Below are 19747 nucleotides of genomic sequence, written 5' to 3'. Positions count from 1 at the left end.
CACCCACTGTTTGAAGAGCACCGATGCACCTGGGACTTGGGGGTCTACTTCCAGCTGCTCAGGGCGCAGCAGTTTCTCCATAACTGGAGAGTTTCAAAATTCTAGCTCAATAAATTGTTTGGCGCTATCAGTAGCCCCAATAATGACGCAGACAGAAGACTGAAGGGAACGATAGGCTTTATTGAGCTGGAGACTGCTGGCCCAGGTCCAGGCTAGGAAAATGAGCGGGAAGGAGAGGGGACTTGACCTTTATGGCCCGGGGTCACATGGGCAGGAGCTAAGGCAGGAGGGCGGGCCAGCCAGTGCATACAATCATATCACCACAGTAGTTTTGTAGACCTTTATTAACAAAAAGGATGTGGGATTTAACCATAGGAGTAAAACTGACCACAATTATATATAATCTTAGAGACATGTTAATTGGAGTATTGGGACTCGTTTTAAAGTATAAACATGATAAACCCACTGCAGAGGGAGCATGGCAATAAGTTACCAGATTGATTCCCCAGATGCCAGGTTTGGCAAAAGAGGAGTGATCAAATTAAGCCATGTACTGACTCCATTATGCAATAGAGTCATGGAGTCACAGAGCACCGAAACAGGCCCTTCAACCCACAAAGCACAAAACTACCTTTGAGGACCCATTTATGTTATTCTGACACTAATTTCATTTTATTCTCCCACATTGCTGTCAACCCCCATTCACCTACACACTATGGTCCATTTACTGTGGCCAATTAACCTACCCACCTGCATGACTTGGTAAAGTGGAAAGAAACCAAAGCACCAGGACAAAAGCACACAGTCACCGCGATGATTTCCTGTTCTTGAAACACATTCCACAGTCTCTCATTCTTTATACAGATTCCACAATCTCCCTCTCTTGATACACACTCCACAATCTCCTATTGTTTAAACACATCCCACAGTTCCCCTTTGTTTATCCACATCCCACAATCTCCTATTGTTTAAACACATCCCACAGTTCCCCTTTGTTTATCCACATCCCACAATCTCCTATTTTTTATGCACTTCCATTGAAGATGGTGTAGCGGTTAGTGCAATGCTTTTACAAGTGCCAGAGATCGGGGCCGGGATTTGAATCCCATGCTGTCTGTAAGGAATTTCTACGTTCTTCCAGTGTCTGCATGGGTTCCCTCCGGGGGCTCCGGTTAATTGGGTGTAAATTGGGCGGCACGGATTCGTTGGCTGAAATGGCCTATTACCGTGCTGTATGTCTAAATTTAATTTAAATTTAAAATTTAAATTTACGTCCCACAATCTCCCTTTTTTTTTTATAAACCCCACAATCTCCTGTTCTCTGTTCACACACTACATTTTTTATAATATTGAATTTAGAACTTCACTCAATATCCAGGTGTACTTTCACCAGATTTTAACAAAAATCTTACATAACCTCCCTACTATTTAATTCTATCCCTCCAGAAAACACACCCTGGTGTGTTGGTTCCCATAATCTCTCTCTCTTTACACACATTCCACAATCTTTTGTTCACATTCCATGATCCCGTGTCCTGTCCTGTTGCTTCTGTTCAGTCCATTCCTGTGCATTCTTTATACACAATGGCCTCCGGCTGTTTGCATTCATTCAAATACCTCTCACGTTTCATGCTCACTCAGTGACTTCCCATTCTTCATGTAAACGCAACGATCCCAAAATCATTCACTAACCAGTCTCTCCCGTTTATTCTCATGCATTGAGCCTCAATCTATGCATTGAGTCAATGACCCCTGCTGAACATTAACATTGAAGATTTTGCCTCTATTTTATTCTCCCTCTCCTGTATTTTTGTAAAACATATCTACATTCTAACATTTCCTGTGGTAGGGATATCTATATTTCCATTGCTCCATCCATAAAGTTGCTCTGTTCACTGTCTTATATTAGTGGCTTGAGGTCATGTTCTCTCCCATTAACATTCATTCCACATCCACTCTATCAAAACTTTTCAAAACTTTAAAGGCCTGTTGGATCACCCCCTCGGTCCTCTTCTCTCCTGAGAGAAGAGGACCAGTCAATTCATTCTTTCCTGCTATGGAAATCACATTTTTGGTGGCATTATTGTAAATATTTTCTACACACACTGCATTTTTTATGCTATTGCATTTAGAACTGCACTCAATATCTAGGTGTAGCTTCATCAGGTTTTACCAAAGTCTAACATAAAGTCCCTACTATTTACTTCTATCTCTCCAGAAAATACACTCTGGTGCATGGTTTCTTTTTGATGGCTTCCAGAAATAAGGAGTCACTGTACCATTGGATGCAGGCACGAGTTGGTTACATCTTTATGCTTGCTCCAAGTTGACTGCAGGAGTGGGCCCCACAATGGGGCCCAGGAGTTAAAATGGTCCAGACCACTCATTGGTCACACTAGCAAGGGAGCTTGAGGCAGACCTTGTTCACCAACCCATCTGAAAGTGACTCCCAGTCAGAACCACCATCTTATATGTGTCTGTATGAACATTCGGTGAGGACAGGGACAAGATTCATTATAATATCTTTTTTTTTAATTTTTAAGTTTTAAATTTATATATACAGCATGGTACAGGCCCTTTCGGCCCATGAGACTGCGTCGCCTAATTATACCCAATTAACCTGCAATGCTTGTGTGTTTCGAACGGTAGGCAGGAGGCACAGAGGAAACCCATGCAGACACAAGGAGAACATACAAACTCTTTACAGACAGTGCCAGATTCAAACCCTGCTGGGCGCTGGCCTGAAACAGCTTTGCATTAACCATTAAACCAATCATGCTTGAGTTCTTCGAGTTAAATATTCTGCACCATTTATCAAGCGTTAGCATCATGAAGATTGGCTGGTTGAGCTTTCTCTGCAAAACCACAGCTCAGGTTGAAGCAAAATCTTCAAAACCTTCAGTTTTCAAAAATCTCTTGTTACCTTCTGGGGTTAACAGTATCATTAATGATTAGAAATAGTAACTGAGTGCTCTGTCATTAGTTATTGGTTTAATAACTACTTACTTGCATTGGTCGATTGTGCCAGGCACCAAAACTAATTTGTAAATGCAGTAAAAGATGATAGTTGGTGCCCCACACTAATTTATTCCATTTATTCCAATTCTGGCAAAGTCTTCCCAATGCAAACAGGTAACGGAAAATCCAGCATCACACTCAATAAATGTCAAACTAGACATAAGACTATTTTTTAGTTTATATTCAGGAACAAGATGTCTCAGATACTTTTACCTAATTGCAAGAATTTGCTCCCTGATAAATGCCAACACAAGTTACAAAGAGAACTGTGGGTTTGTATCCATGCCCCTATACTTCAAAATATTCACTTTTAACCACTTGGAAGGCCAGAAGGTGGTAATTTTAGGGTGGAAAACTCCAGGCTTTGAAATTCTTGGAACATTGAAACACTCTGCAGAACAATAATTATCATTTCAAAGGTAGTTACGATCAATAACATCAAAATTCAGATCCAAAGAGTTCTTCATTTTTAATTTAATTTGTCTGTAAATCAATATTTTTTTTAAAAAAAAGAAACATGGTGATGAACATTTCTGGGTTAAACTACAGACATCCCAAAATTTGCCCAGTTGCTTTTAGTTGCAATTTCTGCCATAATTTCTGTATCAGTTGCACTCAGGTTGATATCATTCCCTATAGAATGTACCTTTTGGTGCTTTGTGGGAAATAGATTTTGGAAGTGACCATCATGGAGCACTTTTGAAATAACTAGGTTCCCCCAGTTCAATACTGACTTGGACCCCCATTAGGATATGTCCCCGATTTAATTCAGGCACATCCCACTCCCCCTTCCCACATTGTACTGGTCCAGCCCATGCATATATCTGCTCACAACCATCCAATTTCAACTTCAATTTCACAAATGGTAAGACCCATGTTGGGGACCATAATGTCCAACCTTCAATGTACAGCCTTAAACCGACAACCATTGGCTCTTGCTGCTTCAGTCAACTGGGCAACCTGTCAAAGCTGCAACTTCCAGTCAATAATCCTCACATCATAACTTGACAGTGAATAATAATGATAATGTGAGAAGGACTTGCATAGATGTTTGAAAGATTAAATAAAGGATGGTCACAAGAGTCATGTATAAGGCATTTTTCAAGTTTTGGACCAAACTACCCACAATCCTAGCCTTTTGCCTTCTTCTTTTACAATAAATGTCTTGAGGTATTTTTCGACCTTGCAGAGATTGTATTTGTGTCCATTGTTTTGGGAATGCAATGACATAAATGGAACTCCTCTTAATTGGTTGATGTTTGATGGGACTGACCTCAGTGATTTTACCCTTTCCCCAAGTGAGTTGATCAGTCTTGCACAAAACCTTTATTTAATATGTCTAGCGTTCTGAAGCTGATGTTCCTCCTGCCATTATACGTGAAATACCTAATGTCACTACACTATGAAGTTGTCTCCAGTTTCAGTCTAACATTTAAACTCAACCAAAGTTCTAAAGTTTGTGGCATATTGAATTAGCATATTGCTGCCATTTTGCCGTAAGTTCACTCCTTGTTTTACGAGACATTATGTATAAAGGTCATGGGTTTCATCATCTTCCCAGGAATGATTCCAGAGAAAATGCAAGCTACATTAGGGAGAATCACACCTTGAAATGTCAGCTCCATTTTCACTAGATAGTGGTAAAATTATTTTAAAGTCCATCTTCACAAAAAGCAGCATCGCCATTGTATTTTAAACAATTTTTTTTCTTCAGAATTAAATTTCAGACAGCAGAGATCAGTCTGGAAGGCATTCAGCTTGTTTATAGCCTGATGCAGAAGTTGGTGATGGCATCCTCTGTGATGGTAATGTTCATAATGCTCAAACAGATGTCCCAACAGTTCAGTCATAATCAATCACTCTATTTGCAATCTGCTGTGCCTTGCTGATGTTTTGTGGAAGCTTTACTGTGACTTTAGTCCTCACAATGACCTTTGATCACTTTAATAGCTTTCCCATAAAGTGTTTGCATAGTTCGAGCAACTGGTTTAATTGATGTCAAGAAGTGTACATTCTTGAGGCTTCCAGGATATAAATTTTGGCCCCAACTTGTTAAGGGATGGGTGTTTTAGAGGGTATCTGAGGACAATTATTTTCACCAGGATTGTTGGTTTTTGCCCGAGAGGGCAGTGGAAGCAGAGACTCATAACTTCTAAGTGAGTCCTTGAATTGCCAAGGCTAGATATGTTATTAATATGGATGGATACTCAGTGGTTGGCACGGTGGGCCAAAGAGCCCATCTCTGACTCTATCGCACTATTTTTAAAAGCATTTTACTTCTTTACAACTTATATACTTTATAATTGAGAAATAATTTAATGTTATCTCACCATTCTAACAACTTTACAGTAATTCAATTTAAGTTATCCTTATTTACCTTTCTAACTCTGAAGGTCTTCTTGACATTTTGAGCACATGTAAATCTGCTTGGGTCCTGGTTGAGGAGAATCAGAGAGTTTTTCCCTCTGATGTTTCTAAAGTCCTTTTCGTGGATTCTGGAACAAGCACCACAATGACCCCCTTTAAATGAGTGCATGGGGATATTCACAGGGCTTGCTGTAGGCTTTAAAGCAGTGAATCCCAAACCGAGAGTAAAGTGGAAACCAGCCCCTGAACACAATATACTGACATCTTTTTGATATTTGATTTTACATTTTAGTTTCTTTTTTAAACCCTTCCTGTTTGCAACTTTAATTTCCTTTGTGAAAACCTCTTGATGCTTTACTCAGCTTATGGTAACATAGTGGAGTATGAATCCATATTTTCAGTGTCTAATGGGATGGATTGGTGATAGATTTTCTTCCTCAAGGAAACTTCCCTCAATCCCTTACTCTGCTACACAACTCATTAGAAGGGGTATGCTACAATTGCTATTGGCAGGGACTGGGGTGGGAGAGATGATATCATAAATTTCTGTCATTTCTGATAAGAAAACAAAGTCTGGAGCTCCCTGAAGGGCATTTCATTTTTATATTTGATCTTTTTCTTTAATTTATTCATTCATAAGATGTGATTGCTAGGCAGTTATTGTCCATAGGCCATGAACTGATTGGTTTGCCAAGATGTAAGAGTGGACAATTAAGTTACATATAGACAAGTCAGTAAGATTTGCACATGTCCACCCCTGACTAATAGTGGTGAACAGCAACAATCCAGTGGTTTCATGGTTCTACCTTTGCAGCAGCGGTCATCAAGGACCCCCACCGCCCAGCACACGCTCTGTTCTCGCTGTTGCCATCAGGAAAGAGGTGTAGGTGCCACCAGACTCATCCCACCAGGTTCATGGACAGCTGCTCCCCCTCCGCCATCAGACTCCTCAACGACCACCTCAATCAGGGGCTCATTTAAGGATTCTTATTTTTCCACTTTGTTGATTTTTTTTCCTCTCTGTATTGCAGAGTCAGTTTGTTTACATTTTGTTGCTTATGTTGAATCCGTTTCTTTGCACTGATAAATGGTACTTCTGCCAGGCCCACAGGGAAAAGAATTTCAAGGTTGTATGTGATATCATGCATGTACTCTGATAATAAATTTGAAATCCAAGTCTAAAGCTAAATCTTCTTATTCCATGCTTACTTGAATTTAAAGTCTGCAGTGGCTGTGACAGAATGACATTGGATTGATATAACACAGTAACTGAACCATTTTGCTCATGAATTTATCTGGAAGTTTGATCAATGGGAACAAATCATTCACCCACTCCTTCTTTCTGCAGTGCATATGTTTGCATTTACCTCATCTCAAATTTTATTCCTTCATTCATGTACTCACATTGTTTCCCTTGTGAGAAGAAATAGCGATTCACCTATTAACAGAATGAATATATTCACAAGTCTCTAATCTAAGGAACTTGCCTTGCTAATACTGAATGATAATAAGGTGTCATTTTGAGGGTGGTTCAGTTAGCATAGCGGTTAGCAAAACCTGGAATTGAATCTGGCGCTGTCTGTAGGGAGTTTGAAAGTTCTCCCTGTGACTGCGTGGGATTCCTCCAGGTGCTCCGGTTTCTTCCAAACATACAACCATAGAACATTACAGCACAGAAACAGGCCCCTTCAGCCCTTCTAGTCTGTGCTGAACCTCTTTTTTTGCCTAGTCCCACTGACCTGCATGCAGTCTATAGCCCTCCACACCTCTACCATCCATGTATCTGTCCAAATTCTTCTTAAATGTTAAAATTGGGCCCGCATTCATCACTTCAGCTGGCACCTTGTTCCACACTCCCACCACTCTCTGTGTGAAGAAGTTCCCCTTCACGTTCCCCCTAAAATTTTCCCCTTTCACCCTTAACCCATGCCCCCCGGTTTGGATCTCACTTACCCTCTATCAATGCCCCTCGTGATTTTAAATACCTCCATCAAATCTCCCCTCATTCTTCTACAGCTCCAGGGAATAAAATCCTAGCCTGTTTAACCTTTCCCTGTAACTCCGTTCCTTAAGTCCAGGAAACGTCCTAGTAAATCTTCCCTGCACTCTTTCCATCTTATTGATAGCTTTCCTGTTATTAGGTGACTAAAAGTGCACCTAATACACCAAATTTGGCCTCACCAATGTCTTATACAACTTTACCATAACATCCCAATTCCTATACTCAACACTTTGATTTATGAAGGACAATATGCCAAAAACTCTTTCTACAACCTTATCCACCTATAATGACACTTTCAGCAAATTATATATCTGAGGTCCCAGATCTCCCTCTTCTACTGCACTCCTCAGTGCCCTCCCATGTACTTTGTATGTCTTTTCTTGGCTTGTCCTTCCAAATTGCAACACCTCACACTTGACTGCATTAAATTCCATCTGCCATTTTTCAGCTCTTTTTCCAGCTGTTCTAGATCCCTCTGCAAGCTTTGAAAACCTTCTTCACTGCCCACAAAGTCTCCAATCTTAGTGTCATCTGCAAACTTTCTGATCCAACTTACCACCTTTTCATCCAGATCATTGATATATAGATGACAAACAACAATGGTCGCAGCACTGATCCCTGAGGCACATCACTAGTCACAGGCCTCCAGTCTGAGAAGCTAATCATCCATGGCTTCTCCCATCCAGCCATTGTCAAATCAAGTTCACTACTTCACCATGAATACCTAGCATCTGAACCTTCCTGACTATCCTCCCATGTGGGACCTTGTCAAAGACCTTACAATAGTCTATGTAGACAACATCCACAGCCTTTCTTTCATCAGTTTTCCTGGCAATCTCCTTGAAAAACTCTAGAAGATTGATTTAACATGACCTACCATGCACAATGCCATGTTGACCATCTCTAATCAGTCCCTGCCTATCCAAATAATTGCATAACTGATATTTTAGAACACCTTCCAACAATTTACCTGCTACTGATGTCAGGCTCACTGGCCAATAATTTCCAAGGTTATTTTTTTTGTGCCTTTTTTAAACAATGGAATAAGGCAAGCTATCCTCCAATCCTCTGGCACCACACCAGTGGCGAAGGGCATTTTAAATATTTCTGCCAGAACCCCTACAATTTCTACACTATTCTCCCTCAAGGTCTGAGGCAATAGCTTGTCATGCCCTGAGGATGTATCCACTCTTATTTGCTTTAAGACAGCGAGTTCTTCCACCTCTTTAATCAGTATACGTCCCATGACTTATCGGCTTGCTATCCTTACTTCCCATGACTCTGCCCATTTCCTGAGTGAATACTGATGAAAAAAAAAAATTTAAATCTTTGCTCCATACAAAGCCATTGACTCTAATCTTCAAGGGGGATAATTTTGCCCATTACTATCCTTTTACTCTTAAAATACCTGTAAAAACCCTTAGGATTTTCCTTCACATTGTCTACCAAAGTAACCTCATGTCTTCTTTTAGCCTTTCCGAATTCTTTCTTGAGGTTTTACTTGCATTTTTAAAACTCCTCAAGTACCTCATTTGCTCCATGTTGCCCATACTTGCTATGCACCTTCCAGGCCAGATCAGAAATATCCTTCGAAAACCAAGGTTTTTCCATGGTTTCACCCCTTCAAAAACAGATGGGGGTTATTTGTAATTTAATTGGGGTATTTGGGCGACACAGACTCATGGGCTGGAAGGGCCTCTTAAAAATTAAGTTTAATTCACGCACGTATCATCTTAATTACAATTTTTTTGCACTATCAATAAGTGGTCATTCTGACTTGCTCACAGGAAAAAGGATCTCAGGGTTGCGTGTGATATCTGACAATAAATCTGAACTTTAAACTTTGAACTTTGACTTCCATTGAGAACTTTCACCATTGTAAAGATAACTTCTTCAGCGATTCCTTTATAATTCTCAATAATCTTGTAGCCACATCAATTGATGTTGTGAAATAACATCAATTACTTAATGCTATCCTTCGTTTTCCTCTGTCCCTTGGGATAGAGGATGGCTCGGACCCACTTGATTTTGTGACTTCTGATGTGGTTAATGAAATCAATGTCGAACACTAGACTGGTTCACTTTTGGGGTAGGAGCCGGCGGGTAGGTAGGATGTGAGATGGTGCACACCCCCTCTTATTCAGAATGTTCTGCCTGATCCCATAACTTGGTCTTGAGATTCTCAATACCATGAAAGTGCTCTTCTCCACCTGTACAGGGATGAGAGATTCCCAAGAATCCAGGATTCTTTGAACAAATTTTCTGATCGACCTCCATCCACATGGTAATCTGATAGAGGCTGACTGTGTGTTGCAGTGAAGACCTGTCACTGTTTTACTTGTTAAATCAAATTTTCATTCAGCTGAACTGATTTCATCTTGTGCCATTTAAGTCGAGTCGAGTCAAATTTATTGTCATCTGATTGTACAAGTACAATCAAACAAAACAGCGTCTCTGGTCCTTGGTGCAAAACATACTGCCATACAACCGGACTTAACTCACATACAGACAAACTGTAGTTGCACTATGGCAGAACTACAACTCCCAGAAGGCATCAAACCAGCCACATGACATCAGTAGGTGATGACGTCAGCGCATTTCAAGCTCATGATTCTGGCTTCTAAAAGGTTGAGTGGGCTATAAAGAGTAAATCCATTTGATTCCCTCTAGAAACGCCTTCTGTGATTATTTCGTCATGTCCACTGTGATTCCAGTGGCCACGATGGGTGATCCCGATGAATCCAAAAGCGTATTTTTGGACAAACGTGGACTCTGTGTAGCCATTGCTATGAAACTACCACATCGCTGGACAGTGGAGCCTGAACTGTGGTTCCAACAGGCTGAAGCGCAAGGTCGAATTGGACACCTTCATTTTTACTATCTTGTCAGTGCCCTGGACCAGGCCATCACGAGGAGGGTCAGCAACTTCCTACAGGCTCCATCATGTTCCAGCAAATATGTTGCTTTAAAAGCACATTTATTATGCGTACATGGTATGTCTCATAGGGAAGGGGAAGCCTAACTACTCGATGGATTGGGAGATCTCGCCCCTTCCGAACTAATGGATGAAATGCTGGTCCTGACAGCTGGCGAAAGTCCCAATATGTTATTCGATCAGTTCTTTTTAGAGTGAATGCCAGATGATATTAGACTCTTGTTATCCAAGTGTAATTTTGAAGACCCAAGGCTGTAGCAGCAGAGGCAGACATTCTATGGCTGGCTAAAAAGCACAGCAAAGAGAAACAAATCTGCACAACCTTCCTCTCCGATATTGACCCTATGTCACACTCTAGTGCTCGTAACACATCACTCCCTACAAGCAGGCAATATCTCTAGGCAAATAAGCAGCCAGTGGACCCTTAGAACCACAATGATATGTTGAACTAAGTAACTTACTCCACACAATCTAATTTTTTCCTACTTCACATCCATAGCCCTCTATTTTTCTTATATCTATGTGCCTATCTAAGAGTTTTTTGAATGTCTCGATTGTATCAACATTCTCCACCACTCCTGGCAATGTATTCCAGGCACCCACCACTCTCTGTTCAAAAACCTCTAATATCTTCTGTAAACTTTCCTCCACTCACTTTAAAACAGATGATCTCTTGTCGGTGCTGTTGTTGCCCTGGGCAAAAGGTGCTGGCTGTCCACTCTATCTGAGCCCCTCATCATTTTATATATGTTACATCCCTGTTATCCAGAATTCAAGCAACAGGCAGCTTCAAGCAACCGGTAAAAAAAATCACGAAAAATAGAAAAGTTTAAAGTTGGGCCCTCCACCTCCAGTTGTTAGTTCACCAATCACAAAGCACGCAGTCTCAAGCAACCAGAAAATTCACTTATCTAGTATCTACCAATCCCCATAGGTGCCAGATACTGGGGGGGGGGGGTTTACTGTACCTCTTTTACTATGCCATCCTTCATTGCTCCAAAGAGAAAAGCCCCAACTCTGACAACCTTGCTTTGTAAGACATGCTCTCCAATGTAGGCAAAATCCTGGTAGATCTCCTGTGCACCCTCTCTCTAAAGGAGCTGCATCTTTCCTGTAATGAGGTGACCAGAATTGAATGCAATATTCTAAGGTTAAAGACATTATGTTTTCTAATTATGATATTAGTGGTTGATGTGGAGGGCTTTGATGCTGTTGGGAATGTACCCTGCCATGATTCGGGGGCAGGGTTATTATTAGGGAGAAGCCTGGAGGATCTGTAGGAAAAAATCCTATTCTTATCCCACAAGGAGTTCTGTCAATCTACTTATCAGCTCCTCAAAAAGTAACTTGACATCAGATCACATCAGACTGGGGCTGTGTTTCAGATTTTATAAAAGAAAAATTTCTAATCTAAGAGCAACCCACCAGAATTTAATGATAAAATTGTAGAAACATTTTGACTGTGAAAGGCATGGACAGAGTAGATGCAGAAAGGTTATTTCCCATGGTGGGAGTCTTGGACAAGAGGACACAACTTCAGGATTAAGGGGTATCTGCCTAACAGAGGGATGACCAGGACTTTATTCAGCCATGGGGTGGTGATTCTGTGGAATTTGTAGCCACAGGCAGTTGTGCAGGCCAGATCTTTGGGTATATTCAAGGCAGAGATGGACAGGTTCTTGTTCAGCCAGAGCATCATGGGGCTGATTGGGAAAATGGATTGGTGGGGGTGTGATCAGGTGCGCATTGAAGCAGTGGAGGCGACCTCATTGAATATATTTCAGACAAGGTTGGATAGATTTTTACAAGTTAGGAGAATTAAGGATATGCAGTAAGGTGGAGATGATCCTATCATCAGATCAGCCATGATCTCATTGAATGGCAGAGCAGGCTCAATGGGCTCCTATTTCTTATGTCCTTATCTGCTCATAATTGAATGTCAGGGTAGATTTGATGGGCTGAATAGCTTATTTCTGCTCCTGGTCTTCTGGTAATAGTTGTAACCTTCTGAACTATCATATTCATGAAACAATATTTATTTATTTGTATAGATGAATACTTGTCATGTTTGTCTGTATGTGTGTTTTGTCTGGTTGTGTTCATCGGGTAGTACTTGTACTATCAAGTACTTGATCATGCTCAAGTTCACAGTGCTTCTGAGCATACAGCTAATACTGATTGGAAGTAGTGCTAAAATTGCTCACACTTGCCAAAGAAACTTGGTCAAATGAAAAGTTGAAAGTGGAAAAATATTCCCATAGCTGGTCAAGACCATTACTCCCATTTGATCTCTGATATTTCAGCAAGCCTGTATAAATTGGATGCGGGCTATTAATTCCAGGACATGTTTTGATCAATATACATAATTAAAGTATCAGGTTAGTAGATTTGAGGGCTGGTAGAAAAGCGGTTAATTTGTTGGACCAACTGCCAGAGGCCTTCACAATTAATCCAAAGACTTACACTCAAATCCCATCTCTGCAGATGGGGAACTTAAGTTCAAAACATGAATTAAATCTGGAATTTTACAAAAAGATAGTTTCAATTATGGTCAGCAGAAAACTACTGGACTGATGTAAAATGAAAATAGAAAATGTTGAAAGTCCTCAGCAGTACTTGCATCTGAAGGAAGAGAAATAAGGTCAACATTTCAGGTCAGAAACCCTTCGACTTTCAAGCCCATTGATTTTCATGAACCGTTGTAAAAATCCATTGGTGGACTAACATCCTACAGGGAACGAGATCTGTCATGCTTACCAAGATCCGGGATAAACATGACACCAGACCCAACCATGTGCTTGACTCCTAATGACCATCTCAGTTCAGGAACAAATCAGAATCAGAATTTATTGCCGTGAACATGTCACAAAATTTGTTGTTTTGCTGCAGCATCCTAATGCAAATATTGCTATAAATTATATTTATACTACCTTAATCCTAACCATAAACCAGTTTCCAGGATCACCCAAGACTTGTCTGTACTATTGAAACTTCACTTTTTATTTGTACTAACTGCAACTGTGAATATTTATCTATCCAAAAATCCTGATGCCAGAAATCTGGTCCAAACAAAAATCCGTACTTTTCAAAAGCTCTCAAACTTTTTCAATTTAGCGGGCTTTTGTGTGCATGCATGCATTGTATAAGTGCCACAGATGTACTGTGACAGAGTATATAGAAAGGTTTTTGGGAGATAAATTGGGAAAGGTTTGTTAGAGTAGGTCACATACAAACAATTTAAAACAGATCTTATTTAAAATACTGGAGCTCTGCCCCATGGTAGACGTATTGGCTCCAGAGCATATGCAAGAGACTTTGAAGCTCAAAGAGCTCAAGAGACTTCACTAATGGATTGTTGTTTACAAAAGGTAACAGACGAAAGAGCTTGTTGGAGCCACATATTGTCTGGAGGAGAGCTTGCAGTTGAAAAAGGGTCATACGGTTTTGCAAGCAGAGAGAGTCAAACAGGCTTTCTTTCAGAGAGAGACACACACAGAGATCACTTCTACAATGTTACAGCCAGCAGAAGTAGCTGGGAATGGAACAGGACAAGCTGCCAAGCTCATTTGGAAGACAGTCTAGTCAAAGCCCTTGTGGTTCATGCAAGAGGAGAGGACTGGCTGTCTAATGTTTCACTTGGAATAAGGAAAACAAAAAGAAACTCTGTGGTGACCTGAAAGAGAGAGGTTATCATCTGGAGAATCCTGAAGGGGAAAGTTTTGTCAGCAAGACACTGGTGGAAGTACATCAGTTGTGGATGTCCTGGAACAACAAATGAAAATCAACAGGAACCTTTCTGAGCTGTAACCATTTACCTTTCAAGCACCAAAGCCTGGTGAACTTTATAAATGTTAAATTCTATGCACAGTATAAGAATTGCCTGCAACCAGTGAACTTGGAGGAATGAGAAGTGAGCTTGGACTGTGAACCAAAGAACTTTTCTGAACTTATACACACATTACATACCCGTGCACTTAGAATTAGAAGGAGATTAAGTTGGGTTAAATAAGTCAATAGAATTAAGTTAAAGTGTGATTCTATTTTCATGTTTAAAGATAATTAAAAGCAACTTTTATTTAAGTAACCACTTGTCTTGGTGAATCTCTATTGCTGCTGGGTTTTGGGGTCCTGTGGGCTCGTAACAGAACACCGGCAACCATATATAGCATATATTTTTACAAACCCATAATAATGGATCTTAAGGTAGATAAACTTCACAGTGTGAAGAGAAAGAACACATTGAAACTGAGTGAAAAACTCAAAATAATTATGAAACTAGAATGTAGTGCAGGCAATACTGCCCTAATTGAGACATAAAACATCAGAAAGTCTACAATTTATGATTTTAAAAATGCAACTGCCGAAAAGTCCATGGAAAGGGTTATTAAATTTGTGGAACAGAAGCATAGCTTCAGTCTTCAAGAAGTCATGCATGCAAACATGGTGCAGAATAATCTTATCGCAAAGAAATTACAAAGTTGGAAACAAGGTGATATACCAAAATATTTAAAGAAAGCAAAAGAAGCATTAAGCAGATGCAGTGGAAGCTGCAAGTGTTCTATAACATAACATAACAATTACAGCACGGAAACAGGCCATTAGGCCCTTCTAGTCCCACCTCCCTGCACAATGCCCATAACCCTCCATCTTCTTCTCATCCATATACCTGTCCAACCTTTTCTTAAATAATACAATTGACTCCGCCGCCACTATTTCTCCTGGAAGATCATTCCACACGGCTTCCACTCTCTGAGTAAAGAAGTTCCCCCTCATGTTACCTCTAAACCTCTGCCCCTTAATTCTTAACTCATGTCCTCTTGTTTTAATCTTTCCTCCTCTTAACGGAAATGGTCTATCCACATCCACTCTGTCTATCCCTTTCATAATCTTAAATACTTCTATCAAATCCCCTCTCAACCTTCTACGCTCCAAAGAATAAAGACCTAATCTGTCCAATCTCTCCCTATACTCTAGATGCTTAAACCCAGGTAACATTCTGGTAAACCTTCTCTGCACTCTCTCCACTCTGTTTATATCCTTCCTATAATTAGGCGACCAGAACTGCACACAGAACTCCAAATTAGGCCGCACCAACGTCTTATACAATCTCAACATCACCTCCCAACTCCTATACTCCATGCAATGATTGATAAAGGCCAGCATACTAAAAGCCTTCTTCACCACCCTATTCACGTGAGTTTCTACCTTCAGGGAACGATGTACCGTTACTCCTAAATCTTTCTGCTCTTTTGTATTCCTCAATGCTCTCCCATTTACCACGTATGTCCTATTCTGATTCTTCTTACCAAAATGAAGCACCTCACACTTATCAGCATTAAATTCCATCTGCCATTTTTCAGCCCACTTTTCTAAGCAGCCCAAATCCCTCTGCAATCCTTGAAAACCTTCTTCATTATCCACTATTCCACCTATCTTAGTATCGTCTGCATATTTTCTAATCCAATTCACCACCCCATCATCTAGATCATTAATGTATATAACGAACAACAATGGGCCCAATACAGATCCTTGAGGCACACCACTGGTCACCAGCCTCCAACCTGACAGACAATTATCCACTACCACTCTCTGGCCTCTCCTTTTCAGCCAATGTTCAATCCATTTGACTATCTTAAAATTTATACCTAAAGACTGCACCTTCCTAACTAACCTTCCATGTGGTACCTTATCGAAGGCCTTACTGAAGTCCATATAGACAACATCCACTGCACTACCCTCATCCACATTCCTAGTCACCTCTTCAAAAAATTCAATCAGATTAGTCAAACATGACCTTCCTCCCACAAATCCATGTTGAGTGCTCCTGATCAGACCCTGTCTATCCAGATGTTTATAAGTACTATCTCTAAGAATTTTCTCCATTAATTTACCTACCACAGACGTCAAACCTACAGGCCGATAGTTGCCAGGCTTCCTCCTTGAACCCTTTTTAAATAACGGAACCACATGCGCAATGCACCAATCCTCCGGCACTATCCCCATATCTAATGACATTTGGAAAATTACCGCCAGAGCCTCTGCTATTTCCTCCCTCACTTCTCTCAATGTCCTGGGGAAGATCCCGTCTGGTCCCGGAGACTTATCCACCTTTATATTCTTCAAAAGCCTTAAAACTACACCTTTTGTAATCTCTATATTCCCCATATTTACCCAATTTGCTTTTTTTTATCTCACATCTCCCAATATCCTTCTCCTTAGTGAATACCGAAGAAAAGAAACTGTTCAATATCTCCCCCATTTCTCTAGGCTCCACACACAGTTTTCCGCTCTGATTTTCGAAGGGACCAATTTTGTCTCTAGCTTTCCTCTTACCATTAACATATTTGTAGAACTCTTTTGGATTAGTTTTCACCCTGCTTGCCATAGTTTTCTCGTACCTTCTTTTAGCTTTCCTAATTCCTTTCTTAAGATTCCTCTTACATTCAATGTATCTTTCAAACATCTCCTTAACTCCATGCTTCTTATATCTAATGTACGCCTCCCTTTTTCTTCGAACCAAGTTTCCAATATTCCTTGAAAACCACGGCTCTCTCAAACCTTTTGCCCCTCCTTTTAACCTAACAGGAACATAAAGCTTTTGCACTCTCAAAATCTGATCCTTAAAAGACTTCCATCTCTCTACTACATCCTGCCCATAAAACAAATTGTCCGAATGCACACCCTGCCAGTCCTTTCGCATCTCCTCAAATCTAGCTTTTCCCCAATCAAAAACCTCAATCCTTGGCCCTGATTTCTCTCTTTCCATAATGACATTGAAGCTGATGGCATTATGATCACTGGACCCGAAGTGCTCGCCAACACTAACCTCCGTCACTTGACCCATCCCATTTGCCAACAGTAGATCTAACACTGCTCCTTCTCTGGTCGGCACCTCTACATATTGTTGTAAAAAACTATCTTGCACACATTTCACAAACTCTAACCCATCCAGTCCTTTCACAGAATGTGTTTCCCAATCTATATGTGGAAAATTAAAATCTCCCATAATTACAACCCTGTGCTTATCACAAATATCTACTATCTCCCTACAGATTTGCTCCTCTAGGTCTCGGTCCCCTCCGGGTGGTCTATAATACACCCCTACAAGTGTAACCTCTCCTTTCCTACTCCTCAGTTCCACCCAAATAGCCTCCGTGGATGTGCCCTCTAATCTATCCTTCCTAGGCACCGCTGTAATATTCTCCCTGACAAGCAATGCAACCCCACCTCCTCTTGCCCCTCCGACTCTATCACACCTAAAACAATGAAACCCAGGGATATTCAGTTACCAATCACATCCCTCCTGCAACCATGTCTCATTAATCTCTACCATGCAAAGATAATGCAGCTTTATCCTGAGAATCCAGAAAATCTGAACCGACCCAATCCCCAAGCAGCCCGGATTTTCAGACTTCTACTGTACCTCTTTTTCTGACCTGGTTTATTATGTTAAAAAGCTATATTAATTTATACTATTGTAATTGATGCAGTTTACTTGATTGACTTCAGCAAGTAAGAATTTTGGTGAATCTGTACATTATACTTATGTATATGACAATAAACTCTCAACTCAAATTTCTGGATGAACCAAGGATAATTCAAATATGTGTTTAAAATCTCCTGGACAGAATGCAACATTCCAACTAATTCCCTAGTGGAGAAGGAGCATTTGAAATGGTATCGAGACCCTCGGATCCATACACTGGAAGCGCACAGAAGCCCTGCATAAGCAGTCAAAGGACCACACCACCACATGCCTGCCACATCAGACACTCCCTGCCTCATCTTTGAAACATCTGTGACCCTTACATTGCCCTCATTAGTCATCTCAGCACCCATAAAACTGCAGTGGAGCAAAGTATTCCCAATCCCAAGGAACTGTCTAAGAGGAAGACACTAGATCCCGTAATAGCAAGTCTTCTTATCAGAACTGTTGAACAGTGAGATACTGATTAGATTTAACTCTCTGAAGGCAGGCTGATTTAAATAGTGATAGATAATTCAGAACATTAAGGAATTAAAATCAGGTATTTTGCAAACTAACATATAGGTCAGACAACACAGATTTCAAAATGGGATTCTCTCACACAGATACCACGGTCAAACAAACATAGCCTGTAACTAGCATCAAGGAATGTTTGTAAGTGAAAGCAATGGCTTGACTCCTTCTTGTGAAATCTATTGATCTGCTCCAAAGGCTTTAACCAAACAGTTGTTTCAGGAAAGTAATGCTTGCCTAACAGTTGCCAGGATGCTGCTGAACAGAAGGACACAAGCAGTGCTGCACTCAATAGATATTGACACATTAAACAGGTGGGGGTGGGAAACAGCAACCCCTGGACTCGGATGTAACAGCTCTGCAGCCTGCAGATACAGTCAGCAGAAGCTAAATTTAACCCTGCGTGTAATATATGATGACCAAGTGAGAGTCCAATAAATAATTAAGCCCAGGATGCTTATTTTTATCTTATCCGATGCCTTCAGCGGAGATGATGCTTTGGAGCTCAGCCCAGTCCATTGCCTGCAGATCCATAACAACCACTTTCATTTACAGAACATAGAATGTAGAACGTAGAACACAGACCACAGTGCAGCGCAGGGACAGGAATGACGTACGTGCCAAATATAATGAAACATCAGTAATATATCCTTACCTCCTATGAATGATACAAGACCAGCTGAGTTCCTTCAGCATTTCCATGTGTGTTTGTGTCAAATGTGATGTCCAAATTAAACTAAAACTGCTGCTTGCACATGATACATAGCCCTCTATTCCCTACATATTCATATTTCTACCTAGAAGCCTTTTCAACACTGCTCTCATATCTGCTTCCACCACCATAGGTCGATCCCAGGTCCCTTTCACTCTCTGTGTAAAAGACATACCCGTCACATCTCCTTCAAGCTCTCTCCAGCACCTTAAAAGAATATCTTCTAGTGTTTAACACTTTCACAATGGGATAAAGATTCTGACTCTCTACCCTGTCAATTCTTTGCTGAGTTTTAGAAATAAGTCTCTCCTCCATCTCCGATCTCCAAAGAAAATAATCCAACCTTGTCCAACCTCTTCCCATACCTAAAGTCCTCTGCTTCAGGCCACATCCTGATAAATCTCTTAAGCATCCTTTCAAAAGCCTCCACATCCTTCCTCTAATGGGACGACCAAAAAATGCACACAATATACCAAATGCGGCCTGAGCAAAGATTTACACAGCTGCAACATGACTTACTCATTTTAATACTCAATGGCCCAGTCCCTCAAAAGCAAGCACCCTTCTTACCACCCTATCTACTTGTATGGCCACTTTCAAAGAGCTGTGGGCCTGGACTTGATGGCTTCTTGGACGGATGTGAGGGCTTCGCCCTACCAAAGCCCAATGACCACAGCCTGAGAAAGCCATTGAGGATGAGATGTGGAGAAGTGT

Source organism: Narcine bancroftii, chromosome 1 (genome assembly GCF_036971445.1).
Source record: "Narcine bancroftii isolate sNarBan1 chromosome 1, sNarBan1.hap1, whole genome shotgun sequence".
Classification (NCBI taxonomy): domain Eukaryota; kingdom Metazoa; phylum Chordata; class Chondrichthyes; order Torpediniformes; family Narcinidae; genus Narcine; species Narcine bancroftii.
Note: the sequence above shows the minus strand (reverse complement) of the source record.